This window comes from Papio anubis, chromosome 3, assembly GCF_008728515.1.
Source record: "Papio anubis isolate 15944 chromosome 3, Panubis1.0, whole genome shotgun sequence".
Classification (NCBI taxonomy): Eukaryota; Metazoa; Chordata; class Mammalia; order Primates; family Cercopithecidae; genus Papio; species Papio anubis.
Genome location: NC_044978.1, coordinates 59508563 through 59525619, shown reverse-complemented (window position 1 = coordinate 59525619; position 17057 = coordinate 59508563). Strand labels below are relative to the sequence as shown.

Sequence of the window (17057 nt, the reverse complement as noted above, 5' to 3'; positions counted from 1 at the left end):
TCTGATCATATACTGGTACTCAATAGATATGTATTGTTATTCGAACAGTGATAATAGTAATTATTTTTACCATTAGTCATTTTGTATTTTTCCAGTTTTCATTTTTAATATTAATAATGATAGCAGGAAATATTTAAATGTTTACCTTTTGCCAGGCAGGGGTCAAATATATTTACTTCAAAACTAAGCATACCTGAGTTTGAGAGCAGCTCTGTAATTTTCCAGTTTTGTAGTATCAGAAATCTTAGCCATCTTCTCTATTAGTTCCACCTTCTGTAAACAACCCACTCATGGGGTGTTGCACAGATTTATATATGATGAGGCTTATAAAGCACTTAGAAATTATTTAATAAAAGGCAATTATTTCACTTACATTTTGCAATTCCAAAGGATAGTTACATATAGGATCAACCTTATGTATTGCAGTTGAGGAAACTAAGATTTAGAAGTCAAGAGCCTATCCCAGCCACGCTGCTAATGAGAGGCTGAACCAGGATTTTAACTCCTAATTGATCTAGTTTACTGTTGCTGTTACGATTTGTAAATAACCTTTCCCTACAGCCACATCAATTTCAGGAAAATAAAGCAGTAAATAGAAGGCGGAATCACAGCCCTTTGAATCCTGGCCTAAGGGGAGGGGATGCTGTTGTGGGTGAGGGGTTAATGGAAATCCTTTGAGGTTTTCACAATTCCCATCCTCTTTTTTGCTCTCACTCGGGTGCCCTGGATTGTAGTGCCATGTAATGTCCTGGCTCTGCCATCAAGCAAGCTGCTGCAGTGCTAGCTTACCCTCACTGCACTGTTTCTTATATTTCCTCTCTTCACGCCTCTCCACTCACATTCACATGGCCATGCTTGGGGTAATGTACTCTGACACATCTGAGATATCTGGTTAGCTTGAGATATTGGATGACTTACTATCTCATTTGCGCCTTCTCCAGCTGAGACGGCCTCAACTGCTTAAATTCCTAGTCCCTTTCCTGGACTGGAACTCCTCACCCCATCCTCCCAAAGCTGTAACCTCCTGAGAGTCTGGGTGTGAGGAGAAGTGGGTGATTGAGACGCTCCACCACTAACTGGTATCATGGGCAGAAGGAGAGAGAATTTCATGACATGCCTCTGCAAGGTGACTTTGTATAAGAAAATGATCAAGTAAATAGCAGTTTCTTGTAATATAGCATAAAAAGACACATGACATTTAAATAAAAATGTTGTTAGTATCCTAGCTTGTTTCAATAAATGTTAAGCAGAAGTATATTTATTCAGGTATTTTCTCCTCTCATATGTTTTGAATCTACAGTCAAATGTTTTTCCTTTATATTCAGTTTCCCATACCTTTTTCCATTCGGAATCGTGTCAATCAGCTTTATAGCTAAAGACAGTGACATGCTGACAGAAGGTGAACACTACACGATCCGGTGTCTGATTAAGTTTGCTGGTTAATGCTCTAAAAATTTGGATAAATGAGTTTTTAAAAAGCTGGTAGTAAAAGCCTCATCAAAATTAATCCCAGTTAATAGTATTGTGGGGAACCCATGATGCTGGAGGTGAATAGTACTGAAATCACAAAATCGTGGCTTGAGAAGGCACCAGTTATCTAATTTGAGGCTGTGTGTGTGTGTGTGTGTGTGTGTGTGTGTGTGTTCATCTTCTTGATGTTTTTGAACCTGTTCTTGGAACTCACTTTCTTCCCATAACTTCATGAGCCATAATGCAATGATTTATTTTTTTTCCCTTCATTCATGAAAGGTCTTTTTTTTTTCTTTTTGCTTATATATATTTTTTTCTGTTCCTGCACTATTCAGTTCCCACCTCTTGTTTTGAGATTTTATTCCATGCCTTGCATAGTTTATGACTATAAAAATACCAAATCTTTATCCCAATCTCTGAATTTTCCCAAGTAAAACAGTGTTGAATCTCCAAATATCTAGTATAACTGAGTTCTTCATGGTTACCTGAAACTTATCATTGTCAAAACAAAATTGATTAATTTCTCTCCACATCAACTTTATTAACATTTTCATGTCATCACATTTATATCCATATATGCAAAATAACTATATCTTCGAGGCTTATATATCAGTAGGAACTGAGGCCTACTGCCAATAGCTACATGTGAGGGCTTGGAAGTAGATACCACGAGTCTAGTTAAGCCTTTTGATAACTGCAGCTCCAGCAGATAGCTTGTTTGCAGCTTTATAAGAGATCTACTGCTAGAGACAGGTAGCTAAGCTTCTTCCAAGTTCCTGACCTGCAGAATCTGTGTGAGATAATGAATGTTTTTTAAGCTAAGTTTTAGGGTAAACTTTTATATATTAGAAGATAACTAATGCCAACTTTCTAATATAAATAGCATATCCATGTGATTAAACTGTTTTTAAAGTAAAAAGAATGGAGAAGGATCCAGCAGAGCTTTACTGGAGTTGTGCCTTCCTGAGAAGTCAGCCTCGGAGTAGAAAAAGGACTTGGTGGTCCTGGAAGCATGGACAAACTATCCTTGAGGTTCTGTTGGAAATCATAAAGGATTTGAGTCATAAGGATGTTAAAGGTCATGTAAATTAAAACTTTCACCTAAAGCAACCATCTTCTCTCCAGTCTTGACAAATAACTGAAAGGATCTGAACTGAAAAGATTCACTTAGGAGGGATGACAATTATATGGTGGCTATAGTGAGGACCCAAGTCATAGCTCAGGCTCTGGTGAAAGAAACTGAGAAGTCACTCCTTTACCTTTTAATCTTCTAATTATAAAACATGAATAGACAGACTTTTGCTACACAGATGGCAAATCTGGCAATGCTGCTGGCACTATGCATGAAATAGTTGGTTTACAAGATGTTTTCTACTCTAAAACAAAATATTCTTCCAGTGTTTCATGTTCAAGAGTATATTCATCAAATTCCAAAGAGTTTTGGCCTGACTTCAGTTAACAGGTAAGCCGCCATCAAAGAAAGCAAGAGTTCCTCAGACACAGATTTAGCTGGTAAATTGGAAGCATATGCTCGGGATCATGCCACTTTGCAGAATCAAGAGAAGACTAAAGCAGCAGCAGACTCCATGGAAGTTTCAGCTGAGATAACAACATCATTAGCAGTAGCTTTCTGAAGCTTATTACTGGCTTTAAGCATGCACTCATAGGATGTGCTCAGAAAGTGTGATGTTATACGTTCCTATGAAGACTGAAGTCAACCTACCATAGTCTTCTGGACTTCTGGAAATAAGAAATTTGCAAATTGTAACACCCTCTTAAGATATGAATTTTTGAAAATTAAGTGCAGTCCAGTTTTCTGATGCAATATATGTGCTCCTTTCATCACACTGGTTTATGAATTGACAGTGAGGAACAACTTGTCCACCCTAAAAGTATTCAACATGAGTATACAAGTTAGAAAGCTTTCCTAGTGGAATAACTTAATGTGTAAAGGAATATCAGAGGCTGGGTAATTTATAAGGAAAATAAATTTATTTGGCTTATGGTTCCACAAGCTGTATAAGCATGGCGTCAGCATTGGTTTAGTTTCTGGTGAGGCCTCAGGAAGCTTTTACTCATGACAGAAGATGAAGGGGGGGCAGTCGTGTCACATGGTGAGAGAGGGAGCAAGAGAGAGAGGCAGGAGGTGCCAAACTCTTTAAGAGTTAAATCTCCTGGTAACTAAAAGAATAAAATCTCACTACAGAGAACTAATTACCACAAGAGCGGCACCACGCCTTTCATGAGGGAACCAACGTCTTGATTCAAATACCTCCCAACAGGCCCCACCTCCAATATTGGGGATCACATTTCAACATGCGATTTGGAGGGGGAAAATATCCAAACTATATAAGGTACCAAATGCTTCTGCCTAATATTTCAAAAAGTTTTCCAAAAGTGCATAGGACTTTAATCTTTGAATGAGAGTAGAAGTGGCTGACAAGATGCAATATGTCAAACACGAGTAGCAATGGCAAAAACTATAATTGGAGAAAGATTTACACTCATGCAAAATATAAAACAAAGATAACAGTGGAACCACATGGGAGGAACCCATTAACTCATCATTTTGGTTGATTTGAGGTATAAGTCATAGATTCAACATATCTGTTATTATGAAGAAAGAGGCTAGACATTTTTATACATTTATTTGGTAAGATATAAGGAGTAGACCAGAGTGAGGAATAAGGATAAAGGATATTGAAACAATAAAGGATATTGAAAAATATCCTTTTCAACAATAAAGGATATTGAAAAATATAGACTCATTAAATCTGTAATATGTGTTGCACTATTAGAAAGGTGCTGGCTGATGGACTTCTAATGATTGAGATCAATAATCTGATTGGCACTGTTATTATGCACTTTGTCCTTATATTTTCTCTCTTGGCTTCTATGATATTAACGTAATTAAAATTACTCCACCCAGAAGTTCTACAAAACTTCCTTTTGAGTGTTTTGAAAACTTTAGAGAAACTGAATCCATTACTTAACCAGTAAAACTGTTTCAAAAAGTAAGTTATAAATCAGAGATAACATACAGAAATGATAATAAAAGGAGATTTTATGAAGCCACATTTAGTATGCATGGCCACAGCAACTTGAATTATTCATTGTCTCTTAAGGATATATTCTGATGGATGGAAAGGCAATATTGATCAGTGGATGATCAATTGGTGAGGCCCTGACCTCTATCCTGTAAGGTGGTATCAATTAACTAGATATCAACTGCAGCCTTGAGTAAAGTACACAGATTCCTCAAAACAGAAAAAAAAAGTCTAATCGCAGCAATGCAAAGGATATAAGACAAAAGTTACATTGTATCTAAGGATTCACTAGGAAAGAAACATAATGAAGGCACATCTGATCAGGAAAACAGTGGCTCTGTCAATTTCTACATTTAAAAAGGCCCATCCACTGTCTCAGAAAAAGCTTCAGAGGGAAATTTTATACAAAACAAATTTATTACCAACCCAACTGTACCATGGCCTAATGTTCAACAAGTGGATATATCAGTTCTAGATTTGTCTGATGGCTGAGGAAACTGTTTTAGTCAACATAGTGGAAGTGCCATTGTATAAAGACAGACCATTTTGTTCTGTATTTGAAGTTTTCAAAGAATTTTTAGTGCTTTATCACTTAGCATTTATGTATATTGTTAATGATAACAAACAAATTAGCTCTTTGGTTAAATTATTAATAACTGTGGCATCCTAAGGGTCAAAAGAAAATTAAAAATGGGCTTGGCTGGCAGGAACAGAAACAGGGATAGAGGACAGCAAATGTTCTGAGAAACTGGGCCAGCTCTAAATGGCTCACTTGCAACCAAACATTAAACCCAAACCTGTGCCGGGTCCATCCTGCAGACCCTGGCTGAGAGAAGGATGGAAGGAGTACTCGGACACAGGTATGCAGTGTAAGAGCAGCTATGGGGCTGCTAGTGACTGAAGAAAAGGGCAGCCTCAAACAGCTGGAGCTGCTTGCTTTTATTCAGTACACATATAATGCTGAAAGCCTGGAGCAAACACAATCTGTGGGTAATTAATATTGTTGCCCCTTTCACGGAGCAGTCACACACATGGATGATCAAAGGTCAGTTTCTGGACAACAAAAGTAAATAAGCCATTTAAGATAAATCCCCCTATACTCCCTTGTACCTATTCCTCGCCCTCTGCCTCAGGGTAAGAGAACAGCTGCCTTCAGCTTATTCTCCCCCAAAGTTATGCAGAGCCTTCCAACCTTTCAGAAGGCCTGCTCCTTTCCCTATAGCTTCTCCCACCACTCTGACTGATCCCCCACATGCCTGTACCCAAGCATCCTGTTTCAAGCATTTAGCCCAAGCAGCATGACCATTTAAAAACCCCTCTAGTCTCCACTTCATCACAGACAGCCTTCCCTCTGCTGTTTGGCCCATTGCTCTCTTGCAATATATCTCCCCTTTCTCGAATATATCTGCCTTTCTAAACTTATGACTGTCTTGGTAAATTATTTTACCACCCATGCTGGTCTCAGGCAGTCATTGTCCATGACATTTTGTGACTCTCTCCCCTCTTCCTTTCTGTCTTCCAACTCGGGACCCTCTGTGGACAGCACCCAAGATGGAAACAACTGACAGTCTATGGCCAGGGCTATACTCTGGTGAAACTGAAAGTTGTCTGCATGGAAGTGTCTGACTACCACCATCCACTCAGGTGAGGGACCTAAGTTCATTTTCTTTTTTCAGACTTCCAGCAGCCAACATCTAGTAGTGCTCTGGTAACTAGTGGCATCTGGCCAGCGCAGCTCCCTGGTATTGCCAGAGGGCCAAAGGGCAAACGTCTGGTTACCCTGTCCAGAGGGAGAAAGGTTGTCTCCTATCCTTTCTGGTCAGAGGTCTCAAATCCCCGCATGTTGCAGAATTATCAGCAGCAGCTCCTCTAGGGCAAATCCACATACATTTTGAGTGACATAAACCATGTCTTCTTCTTACTCTAATTCTCACATAAAGGCAGCCAGACCTCCGGCTCCAAATGTTCCCAAATCAGGTGATCGCCAGTGGCCTCAGAGTGATGAGTCTCCTCATTCCCATCCTTCCTCCTGGGGCTGGTTCCAGGCTGAGTTCTCCCTTCACCTTCATACCTCTGACCTGGACAGGCCATCTAGTGCAAGGCCCCAGTAGTACTGTCCCCAGTGCCGGGAGGTCTTTCCAAATAGGTGCAATATACCTTTAGGAAGGACATCTCAAAAGTACCCCAGTAGACTTGAGTGGTATCCTTTCCCCTGTCAGGACACCTTCAGAAAAAGTGCACTTCATGCCCCAGCAGACATCAGCCTCCAGTGGCTCATCATTTTCCAGTCCCAGCATAGAGCAAACTTTGTGTATTCCTTCAGACTCACCTCTGGGTTGCATCCTAAAACATTGGGACAAATTTCGCTCTCAGACTCTCAAGAAGAATTGCCTAATTTTCTTGTGTAATGTTGTTTGGTCTGTTGATAAACTCTCAGATCAATTAACCTAGACTCTGAATAGGACTTTGGATTTTAATACTCTTTTTCAACTCAATCTGTGTTGTCAAAATTCCTCCAAAAGGCCTGAGGTTCCTTACATCCAGGCTTTTATGTCCCTGGGGTTGGGACCCAGACCTTCAAGGAAACTGTTGAATGTGCCTAGCAAAGTTCTTACCTCCTCCTCCTGACTCCAGACATTTTAGATGAACCTTCTTTCATACTCCCATGGTCAAGATCCTCCCCACCTTCCTTTGACACAGGAGCTAATTATTCAGCCCTCATTAGTTTTTCTGGGCTTACCTTTTTGTCTTTGATCCTTCTCGCCAGCATAGATGGCAGGCCACAGCAGTGATGCTTTATCTCCCCATAGTATGTACCCTGGGGAAAAATGTTTTCACTCAGTCTTTCCAGGTTCTACTAAGCTACTGTCCTATCCCATTACTTGGGACACAATGACAAACTCCAGACTAGCTTTAAATTCCCTGAGCATGCCTGCCCAATATTGGCATTACTAGCTCCTCCCACCAAAAGCCCCAAGGTCCTAAAATCCTCCATTTTACAAGTTCCTCCAGAGGTATGGAATATCTCCACTGAAGAAAGTTCCTTGTTTGCAGACTCTGTAAATATTCATCTGAATACCTAATATTTTCCCTAGGATGCCATAACATGCCTTAAATCTTGAAGCCCAAATGGGCCTACAGACTCTAATAGAAAAATTATTGGTCATGGGGTTATTAAGTCTTTGCAAGTGGCCATAGAACCCTGATGGTAGCTGTTAAAAACTCAGATAGCACATATAGAATGGTACAAGACCTAAGGGCCATCAGTGAGGCAGTAATCCCTATATACCCCAGTTGTTTCCAATCCCTACACCCTTTAAGGGTAAATTCTCTCTGGCACTTCATGGTTCACAGTATTAGATTTTAAAAATGCCTTATTTTGCATTCCAATACATTCAGACTGCCAATTCTTATTCGTCTTTGAATGGGAAAACCCCTCCACCCATGTTTCTCAACAGTGAACCTGGACAGTCCTTCCCCAGGGATTTAGGGATAGCCCACACTTGTTTGGACACACTCTTGTTAAAGACCTGTCCACCCTCCAAATCTTTCCTAATAATGCCCTGCTTCAGTCTAACGGAGAGGAGCCCACAAACCTGCCCCTCTCCTTAAACCCTTTCAAAGATGAGGGACTCTGCCAGAGAAGGACTGGCAACTAGATTTTATACACATGCTTACTTGCTAGTCTTTGTAGATACTGTTACTGGATGGATAAAAGCCTTTCCCACAAAAACTGACAGGGCTTCGAAGTCATCATGGCCCTTTTGGACCAGATACCTCCCCATTTTGGACTTCCTTGTTCCCTACAGTCAGACAATGGCCCCACTTTTATTTCCCAGATAACACAGGGAGTAAATGAAGCTCTTCAAATTAAATATTACTTACATACATCCTGGCACCCACAATCTGCGGGGAAATTAGAAAGAGCCAAACAAGTCATAAAAAGATTCCTTAACAAATTACACTATATGTCACCCTGAAATCTGACCAAATTCCCACCATTGTGGGCCTCATCTCAGTTAACACAGTATTGCTCTGAAAATCAGGATTATACTTTATTTGTGTAACTAATGCTTATGTATCCCTGCTTGTTCTCTAGGATATGTAACTCCACCTCCCAACTCTACACTGCCAACTTAACTGAACTAATGCCAACGCTAGGCCTCCAATAGTCTCCTATATACTGAGATGAAACGGTCATTCACTTAATTTCCTTTCTTGCCAGCTTAAGTATAACTGGTGCTGCAGTGGCAGGAATTACAGATGTTGTCCTTATCTCCTCTTTCCCCAAGAATTTGCAAAATTCCTGGACACAATCAGAGAAACATTAAATAAAATGAATCGACAAATCAATCCCCCTGCTAGAGTAGTCCTACAAAATAGATGAGCCCTTAATCTACTCACAGTAGCCCAGGGAAGGACATGCTTGTTTCTTCAGGAAGAATGTTGTTTCCGTGTAAATCAATCAGGAAATATCCAGCAAAAATCAAGGGAAGTACAGAAACAGGCCACTTGATTATGAAGAAAACCACTTTCAAATACCTAATTTCTTAAAGAAGGTTCTAGGAGGCTCTATGAGGTCCCTCTGCGGGGACCAATTGCATCTATACTGCTACTTCTCTCCAGTACTTGTCTCTCTAACTTACTGGTTAAATTTGTTTTTTTCTAGAATGTAGCAGTTTCATACCAAGCTTCTGATGATGCAAGGGTATCAGTGAATTATCCCCAAAGACCCCAGAGTCTCCTTTAGACTCTGCTAGACATCAGTTCCATAGAAACATGCTCTCTCTCCCAAGACCCATCTTCCAGGTGTGCCCAACCTTTTAAGTCCCATAACCTGAGACAGTGGTCCATGGGGTCCCTCTACCCACCAATAACTGTAGGTAGAGTCAGCTTTATGCCCCAGGGCAGCAGAAAGTAGTTGGAAGATGAGACCTCTGTCTTAATCCCTAAGATTTGTTCTTGTTATTCTGTCAGAGAGGGTAGGGGAATGTGGAACCCAAAAGAGTTAAAAGAAAATTAATAAATAGGCTTAGCTGGCAGGAAAGAAACAGGGTTAGATGGGAGTGAATGTTTAAGAAACTGGGCCAATTGCAGATGGCTCACTTGCACCCAAACATCAAACCCAAGCACTCAGCTCACTGCCCACTGGCACCCAAATATCCTGGTTCAAGCATTCAGCTCAAGCAACTACCCTTTAAAATACTCATCAAGTCCCTGCTTTGTTGCAGACAGCCTTCCCTCTGCTGTACTGCCCACTGCTTTCTTGCAATGCATCTTCTCTTTTCTCTAATAAATCTGCCTTTCTAAACTCATTACTGTCTTGGTAAATTCTTTAACTGCCCTTGCACGTGCCTCAGGCAGTCACTGACCACGACAGTAATCAGATTAAAGAAAATGATAGAAGAGTAGAGTTGTGAATATATAGAGGAACTGAAGATATAAATAAGGCTTTGGGGTACAGGTTGAATATGTGGGGATTTCAGAAGTTATACCACTCATATATCTAATGTGCTTTCCTGTAGAAATATGCAACAGAATCATCATGATTAATTCATCATCTGATTATGAAAGACATAATTAATTTTTAGGGCATTAACATTTTACTACAGCAATGTTTTCCATCTTTATAGAAATATTTTCATTCACTGATTTTCTATTTGGAGTTCTATATGATGCCAGAAAGCACTATAGACTGTTCTATGTTACATATTTTTATATATTATATGTTTATATTTTTATATTGTATATTTGCTATAAATTCAAAATTATCCTAATACTAAAATATTAAATTGGAAATCATCATGGTAGCTGGGACATATCCTGAAAACTAAGGTCCTCATTGCTGTTCAGTACAGCGGGGCTCAGGTCTGAGTGCTCTCTGTACTACCTCACTTCCACTCTGACCAAACCAATAGCACCCCTGAATTTATTCGCAAATTTCCTGACGGCAAGTTTCCAGCATTTGAGAGTGACGATGGATTTTGTGTGTTTGAAAGCAATGCCATTGCCTACTATGTGAGCAATGAGGAACGGTGGGAAAGTACTCCATAGGCAGCAGTGGAGGTGGTGCAGTGGGTGAGCTCCGCTGATAGCAACGCAGTGCCCCCAGCAGGTACCTCGGTGTTCCCCACCTTGGGCATCATGCATTACAACAAACCGGCTACTGAGAATGCAAAGCCGGAGGTGAGGCGAATTCTGGGGGCTGCTAGATGCTCACTTGAAGCCGAGGACTCTTCGTCTGGCTGACATCGCAGTTGTCTGCACTCTGTTGTGGCTCTATAAGCAGGTCCTGGAGCCTTCTTTCTGCCAGGCCTTTCCCAATACCAACACTGGTTCCTCAACTTCATTAACCAACCCCAATTCCGGACTGTCTTATGGAAGGTGAAACTGTCTGAGAACATGGCTCAGTTTGATGCTAAAAAGCTTGCAGAAAGCCAGTCTGAAAAAGATATCCCATGAAAAGGGAAAGGTTCACGGGAAAGGAAGCAGTAGCTCCAGGCTGAGCGGAAGGAGGAGAAAAAGGCGGCTGCCCCCGCTCCTGAGGAGGAGATGGACGAACGTGAGCAGGTGCTGGCTGCTGAGCCCAAGGTCAAAGACTTCTTCGCTCACTTTCTCAGGAGTACCTTTGTTTTGGATGAATTTAAGCACAAGTACTCCAACGAGGACACACACTTTGTGGTGCTGCCCTATTTCTGGGAGCACTTTGATAAGGATGACTGGTCCCTGTGGTAATCAGAATATCTCTTCCCTAAAGAACTCACTCAGACCTTTATGACTTGCAATCTCATCACTGGAATGTTCAAGCGACTGGACAAGCTGAGGAAGATGCCTTTGCCAGTGTCATCCTCTTTGGAACCGACAACGGCAGCTGTATTTCTGGAGTCTGCGACTTCTGAGGCCAGGAGCTTGCCTTTCTGCTGAGTCCAGATTGGCAGATGGACTACGAGTCATACACATGGCAAAAACCCGCTCCTGGCAGCGGGGAGCCTGGTTGGAACTACTTTTCCTGGAAGGAGACCTTCCAGAATATGGGCAAAGAGCGATATTGCCAAGTGAACATCTCTTGCCAACGCCTACCTGCCTGCAGGGTGATGGGGGTCATTTAAGGAAAATGAACACTGAAAAATGAAACTAAACTAAACTAAATAATAAAATAAAATAGAGATGGTCGACAAGAGTCTATTTATGGGATCTCATACTCCATGTTGAAGAATCGGGGAAATATAATATTGTCCTAAGTTGAATTTCTTTTTCTTACTAAAATATACACCCCTTCCCCAGGAATGAAATTCTCTTGTTTTTCTGATGTTTTCCTCAGTCTCTGAAATAGTGTTTGGTATAACCAGATCCCAAAACAGATGTTCTGAATTGCCAGGAAAATCAAATTAAAAGTTGTTTAAAGATAAATTGATTTCACATTTCAAAACATTTCAGCTCTACTTTAAGTATGTCAAATGTGTTAGAAAACTAATCTGCAAGGGAACTTTTTTTATTTTCTTAAAATTGAACACATATGACAGGAATTATCTTTCACTGATTCAGTAATAATTTTAATAATAATAACTGACTTATGTAATTTTAAACACTTTTTTCACCCAATATTTTTAAAAAGTTAAAAAGAAATAATGTTTATTTTCTCTATTTAAAAAAAAAAAAGTTCTAATAAATTGTGACTGAATACGAGAATTTTAGCTTTTCCAGTGAGGAACAGGCACTGAATGTCAAAAATTAACTGCGGCTGTTCTAGAAGTGTTGCTGGATCTAAGACTGGCCTCTTCAAATGGTAATATTGATCATTTCCTCTGGAATACAGGTAGAGCTAATTACAAATTAGTCAAAGTGATTAACTTCTGCATTCCTCAGCCTCTGAATTACTTTAAAAGATGTCAATGAAAAGCCCAAGGAGACTATTGTTGTTAAGATTTTATTTGAAGCCAAAAAATGCACAGAAAGTTAAAAACTAGCAATTTACTCTTCTAAAATACTTTCTTACTTCTCAGTGAAATAACATTGCTAACATTCACAGTTTTACTTCATTTTAAGCAAGAGGCATTAATATCATAACGTTGCTACTAGAAATAAAATTTGCTATTTTAAATATGAGTATATGGAACCATATGTTGACATTTTCTGAAACTGATGTTTTGGAGACATAAACACAGTTCAAATCAGCACAAGTTGGTTTTCATTAATTTTATATATACACATACATATATATATATATGTAATTTCAGCTGATAAATTAATGGACACATATTCTAAACCAGTGGTCCTCCATGTTTGCAAATTTATGGGCCCCATTCTAGATCTAGTCAATTAGAAACTCACAGTCTAGGCTAGCAATTGTGTTTTAAACCAGCCTTCCAAGTGATTCTTATCCATGTTCAAGATAGAAAAGTATTGTCCTAAACCAACATTGTTGAGAAAAACCTACTATTAAAGACAGCATTATTGTACTTCCCAAATCTGAAACATTGAAGAATGTTTCCATAAAACTAAATGTCTATAATACTTTCAAAACAAAGATTATAAGAGTTTTTGTTTTCAGGGTCAGTGAAGTAAACACAAATCTTGGTTTTCATTACTCATACACAAGAAGTCAATTGTAGGGGAACCCTCTGGGTAACTTAAAGAAACATTTAGGGATATGATTTGGTAATTTGTTTTCTTAATTATTCATTTGTAGCCATGTTTTGTTAGCTTCCAAATCTAGAGCAAAATGATGTATTGGTTATTTTAGAATTTTCCACTAAACTATGAAATATATATCGGTAACATCACTGCAAAGAGATATCCTTGATTGAGTCCTGTGAACAGCAGTTAAAGGGAGATAAAGAATTCCAAACATCAAAATGAAATTTAAATTTCTGTTGATGAGGAGAATTCTTTAACTCAATGAATAGAAAATAACAATGCATAGGACTTTACATCTTAACCATAATTCCAATTATACAATTTAATGGTCCAATCCTCCTTTATAGTTTGAAATGGATTGCTTACCTTGGATCATTTTTTTGTTGTTGATATATATTTTGTGGGTATGTGTGGATTTTATGGAGAATGACAGGGAAGAAGGAGGAGTTTAAAGTCTATTTTTTTTTTCTTTTTTTTGCTGTGTATGAAGAAAGTTAAAGCTGTTGTTAATATACCATCATATCAACCCTATTTCCATCAATCTTTGTATTATGATATTATGTATCTTATATTAATTCATTGATATGGCAAATTATTTTAAAACTTGAAAAAATAGGCTCAACTGAGTTTCTCCTTTAGTTTTTCATTTGAAAAATGTCTAAATAAACTACATTTTTTTGGATATATAGATCACTATCTCTACAGATTTGATATTTAATTTTTGGGTCAATTGTATAATTTTGAAAAAGTAAAACTCTCACATAACATATACATATAGATATAGATATATAGACATATACCACCAAATTCTTCTCCAGAAAATATGGTATAGTGATCTCTAACTACAGAAATTATATGTACTGTGTATGTGTGTGTGTGTGTGTGTGTATGTATGTGTATATATACACATATATATACAATTATATGTGTAATATCAATTGTATTTAACATGTAATTTCTATATCTATATCTAATTTTTATAATTAGAGATCACTATACCATATTTTACATATAAATTTATTATATATAATATATAAATTATATATATTTTATATTATATAGAGAGAGGGATAGAGAGAGGAAAAAAAACTAAGGATGAAAAAGAAATATGTTTGCAAACTACTCCTACAAAATGTAATGGACATTTTCTTATGAAAAGCCTTTGAACACAAACTATTTTAAACTACACACATATATATTTTTAAACTATGAATAACACAAAAGTGATTTGTTAAATAAAACATTTAGCCCATGCTATTACCTAAGCTTGCATAATATGCAGAGAATCACTATTTGGCTTACCTCAGAATAGTAGTTTGTCAGTAAGAACCACAACCACTTTTGAAGGTAACAATTCATAACCAGAATGTCTTTCAAATTCACCTGAGAAATTTAGATACATACACTTAACTGGACCCCATTCTAGAACTACTAAAGAATAATTTTCAAGGTATGAAGTCCGGAACATTTTCTTAATTGATGGTAAGAAATTTTTATCTTAAAGCAAATAATCTATACAATATGTGATCCACTGGGGAAAAAAAGGAATCTATGCTAAGTGGCTGTTTTAGATGTTTTACTTCTGTGGGGTTTGCCTGGGAGGATCATTAGAAGTATTATTTTGGTTTCCTCAGCTCATTCTCCAACTATTCAATTGATTCAACTTTCCAAGTAAATCTAGAATGTGTGATGGATGATGCTATGGTCTGAATATTTTCATCTCCCCCAAATTCTATTCTGAAACCTAACCCCATAGGTGATGATATTAAGAGGTGGGGCCTTGGGAAGTAATTTGGTCATGAAGGCTCAGTTCATAAGGCACAGTGTCTTTACAAAAGAAGCTCAACAGAGCTTGTTCACCCCTTTTCCCATGTAAGGATACATAGAAGACACCATCTATGAGAAACAGGCTCTCACCAGACAGAGAATCTGCTGGCATCTTGAGCTTAGATTTTCCAGCCTACAGAACTGTGGACAATAAATTTCTATTGTTTATAAATTACCCATTATTTTGCTATAGCTGTTTGAAAGGACAAAAGCAACTTCCTTTTTCCAACTTCCAGAACGATAATTTCATTCTCTCTTTTGTTCTTGTCCAGTTGTCTATTATTTCAATGTCCCTTTGTTTGTGAAGAGAAGTAGAAACTCGTGCTTAGTCCATCACATTTAATTAAAATGAAAATTAATTTGAGTGATCTAATGTGAGTCATTTTAACCTAGAAAATTTCATTTTCTTTTCTTTGGGGGAAGAAGGTTTTCCTGAAGTATGAGTGTGATTATTGCTTTTGTTCTCATTGACCGAGTCATGTAGCAAAGAGCACAAGTTATTTTTGGTTTGGGTTTATTTTGTTTGTCTTCTATAGACATACTCTACTTTTGATTGGTCTTAGTTTTTGACTGCATTCAAAGAAGAGTTTTGAGATTGTTCTAACGTGTCCCTGAAACTTCTCTTCAGAATATCCAGTGTCAGCTCTGCCTTTCACTGCCTACAATGTAAATGTCACTTCTGCTGTTTCTACTTTCCTGCCTTCTGCCTTATCTCTCACCCAGAATTCTTCCCATTCCAGCATATTTTAAAGATGTCTGGCCACAAGTCCTAGAAGTAACACTATATTGTAACATTAAAATTGGTGATTCATTCTAATATTCCTTAGACTACTATGGCAAATAATTTCCGGAAGTATGCCCATTCTCAGGATAATAGTTCTTACTTTTGTTCTTTATTTCTTTAGGCAAATGTGTTTGTTTCCCTCTACTCATTATTAGAAGAGAGGAGATTACATACCAGACATATACCAATAGATAAGATGACTATGTTGACAGCACTCACATTAGTCTTTTACTCATACCTACTCTTCTTCTCAAATCTGTATTTGAGGTCAGATTGCCCTGCATAATTCATAGATCAATGTACATAGTCTAACGGAAATAAATTAGTGTATTATTTTTAAAGTTTGAAGTGGGATAGAAAAAAGTAAAAAGGCATATACTGGTTTTCTGACAATTTGAAGTTTTGTTAATGTCAAAAATTCTTCAGGGTCTCTTTTACTTTTCTACCTATAGTACTTTAATTGTTGAGATTTTAACTCCTAAGATTACAACATAAGCCCACTTTTCCTGTGTTATTATAAGAATCAATGCATTCAAATTGATATATGAGGGTGTGAATGGTTATTTAGACTAGTTCATTGGCCATCTGGAAGATGTTAGCCACATGGCTGAGAAGACTGTGGCATAGAATTTTGATAAGTATAGTCCCTGAATCTTTGACCCAGAGGGAAGACGAAAGAATATGAAACACTCAATTTTGATGGTTTTGAAAGGGTAGGGAGGTGGGAAAGAAGGTATTTACCCTGTTTTCTGAGGTTTTGCCTTTAGTGCTACCTCCATAAATTTGGGAGGAATTTGGAATTGGTTATATTAGGAAAATAGACATCATTTTGATAAGGCTAGATAGACTGGATAAAGGAAATGTGATAAATATACATTATGGAATACTATGCAGCCAAAAAAAGAATGAGATTATGTCCTTTGCAGGGACATGGACAGAGCTAGAGGGCATTATCCTTAGCAAACTAACACAAGATGAGAAAGCCAAATATTGCATGTTCTCAATTGAAAGTGGGAGGTAAATGATGATAACACATGGACACAAAGACGGGAACAACACACACTGGGATCTTTCAGAGGCTGGAGGGTGGGAGGAGGAAGAGGACCAAGAAATAACTAATATGTCCTAGGCTTAATACCTGGGTGATAAAATATGTACAATGGCCAGGCATGGTGGCTCACGCCTGTAATCCCAGCACTTTGGGAGGCCAAGGCTGGCGGATCACGAGGTCAGGAGATCCAGACCATCCTGGCTAACACGGTGAAACCCCGTCTCTACTAAAAATACAAAAA

At 38.3% G+C, this 17057-nt stretch overlaps 1 pseudogene; it reads left to right on the top strand.

The window, feature by feature from the left end:
• Positions 1–12151, top strand: part of LOC101019029 — a 44501-nt pseudogene extending 32350 nt beyond the window's left edge.
• The last annotated feature ends 4906 nt before the right edge of the window (positions 12152–17057 follow it).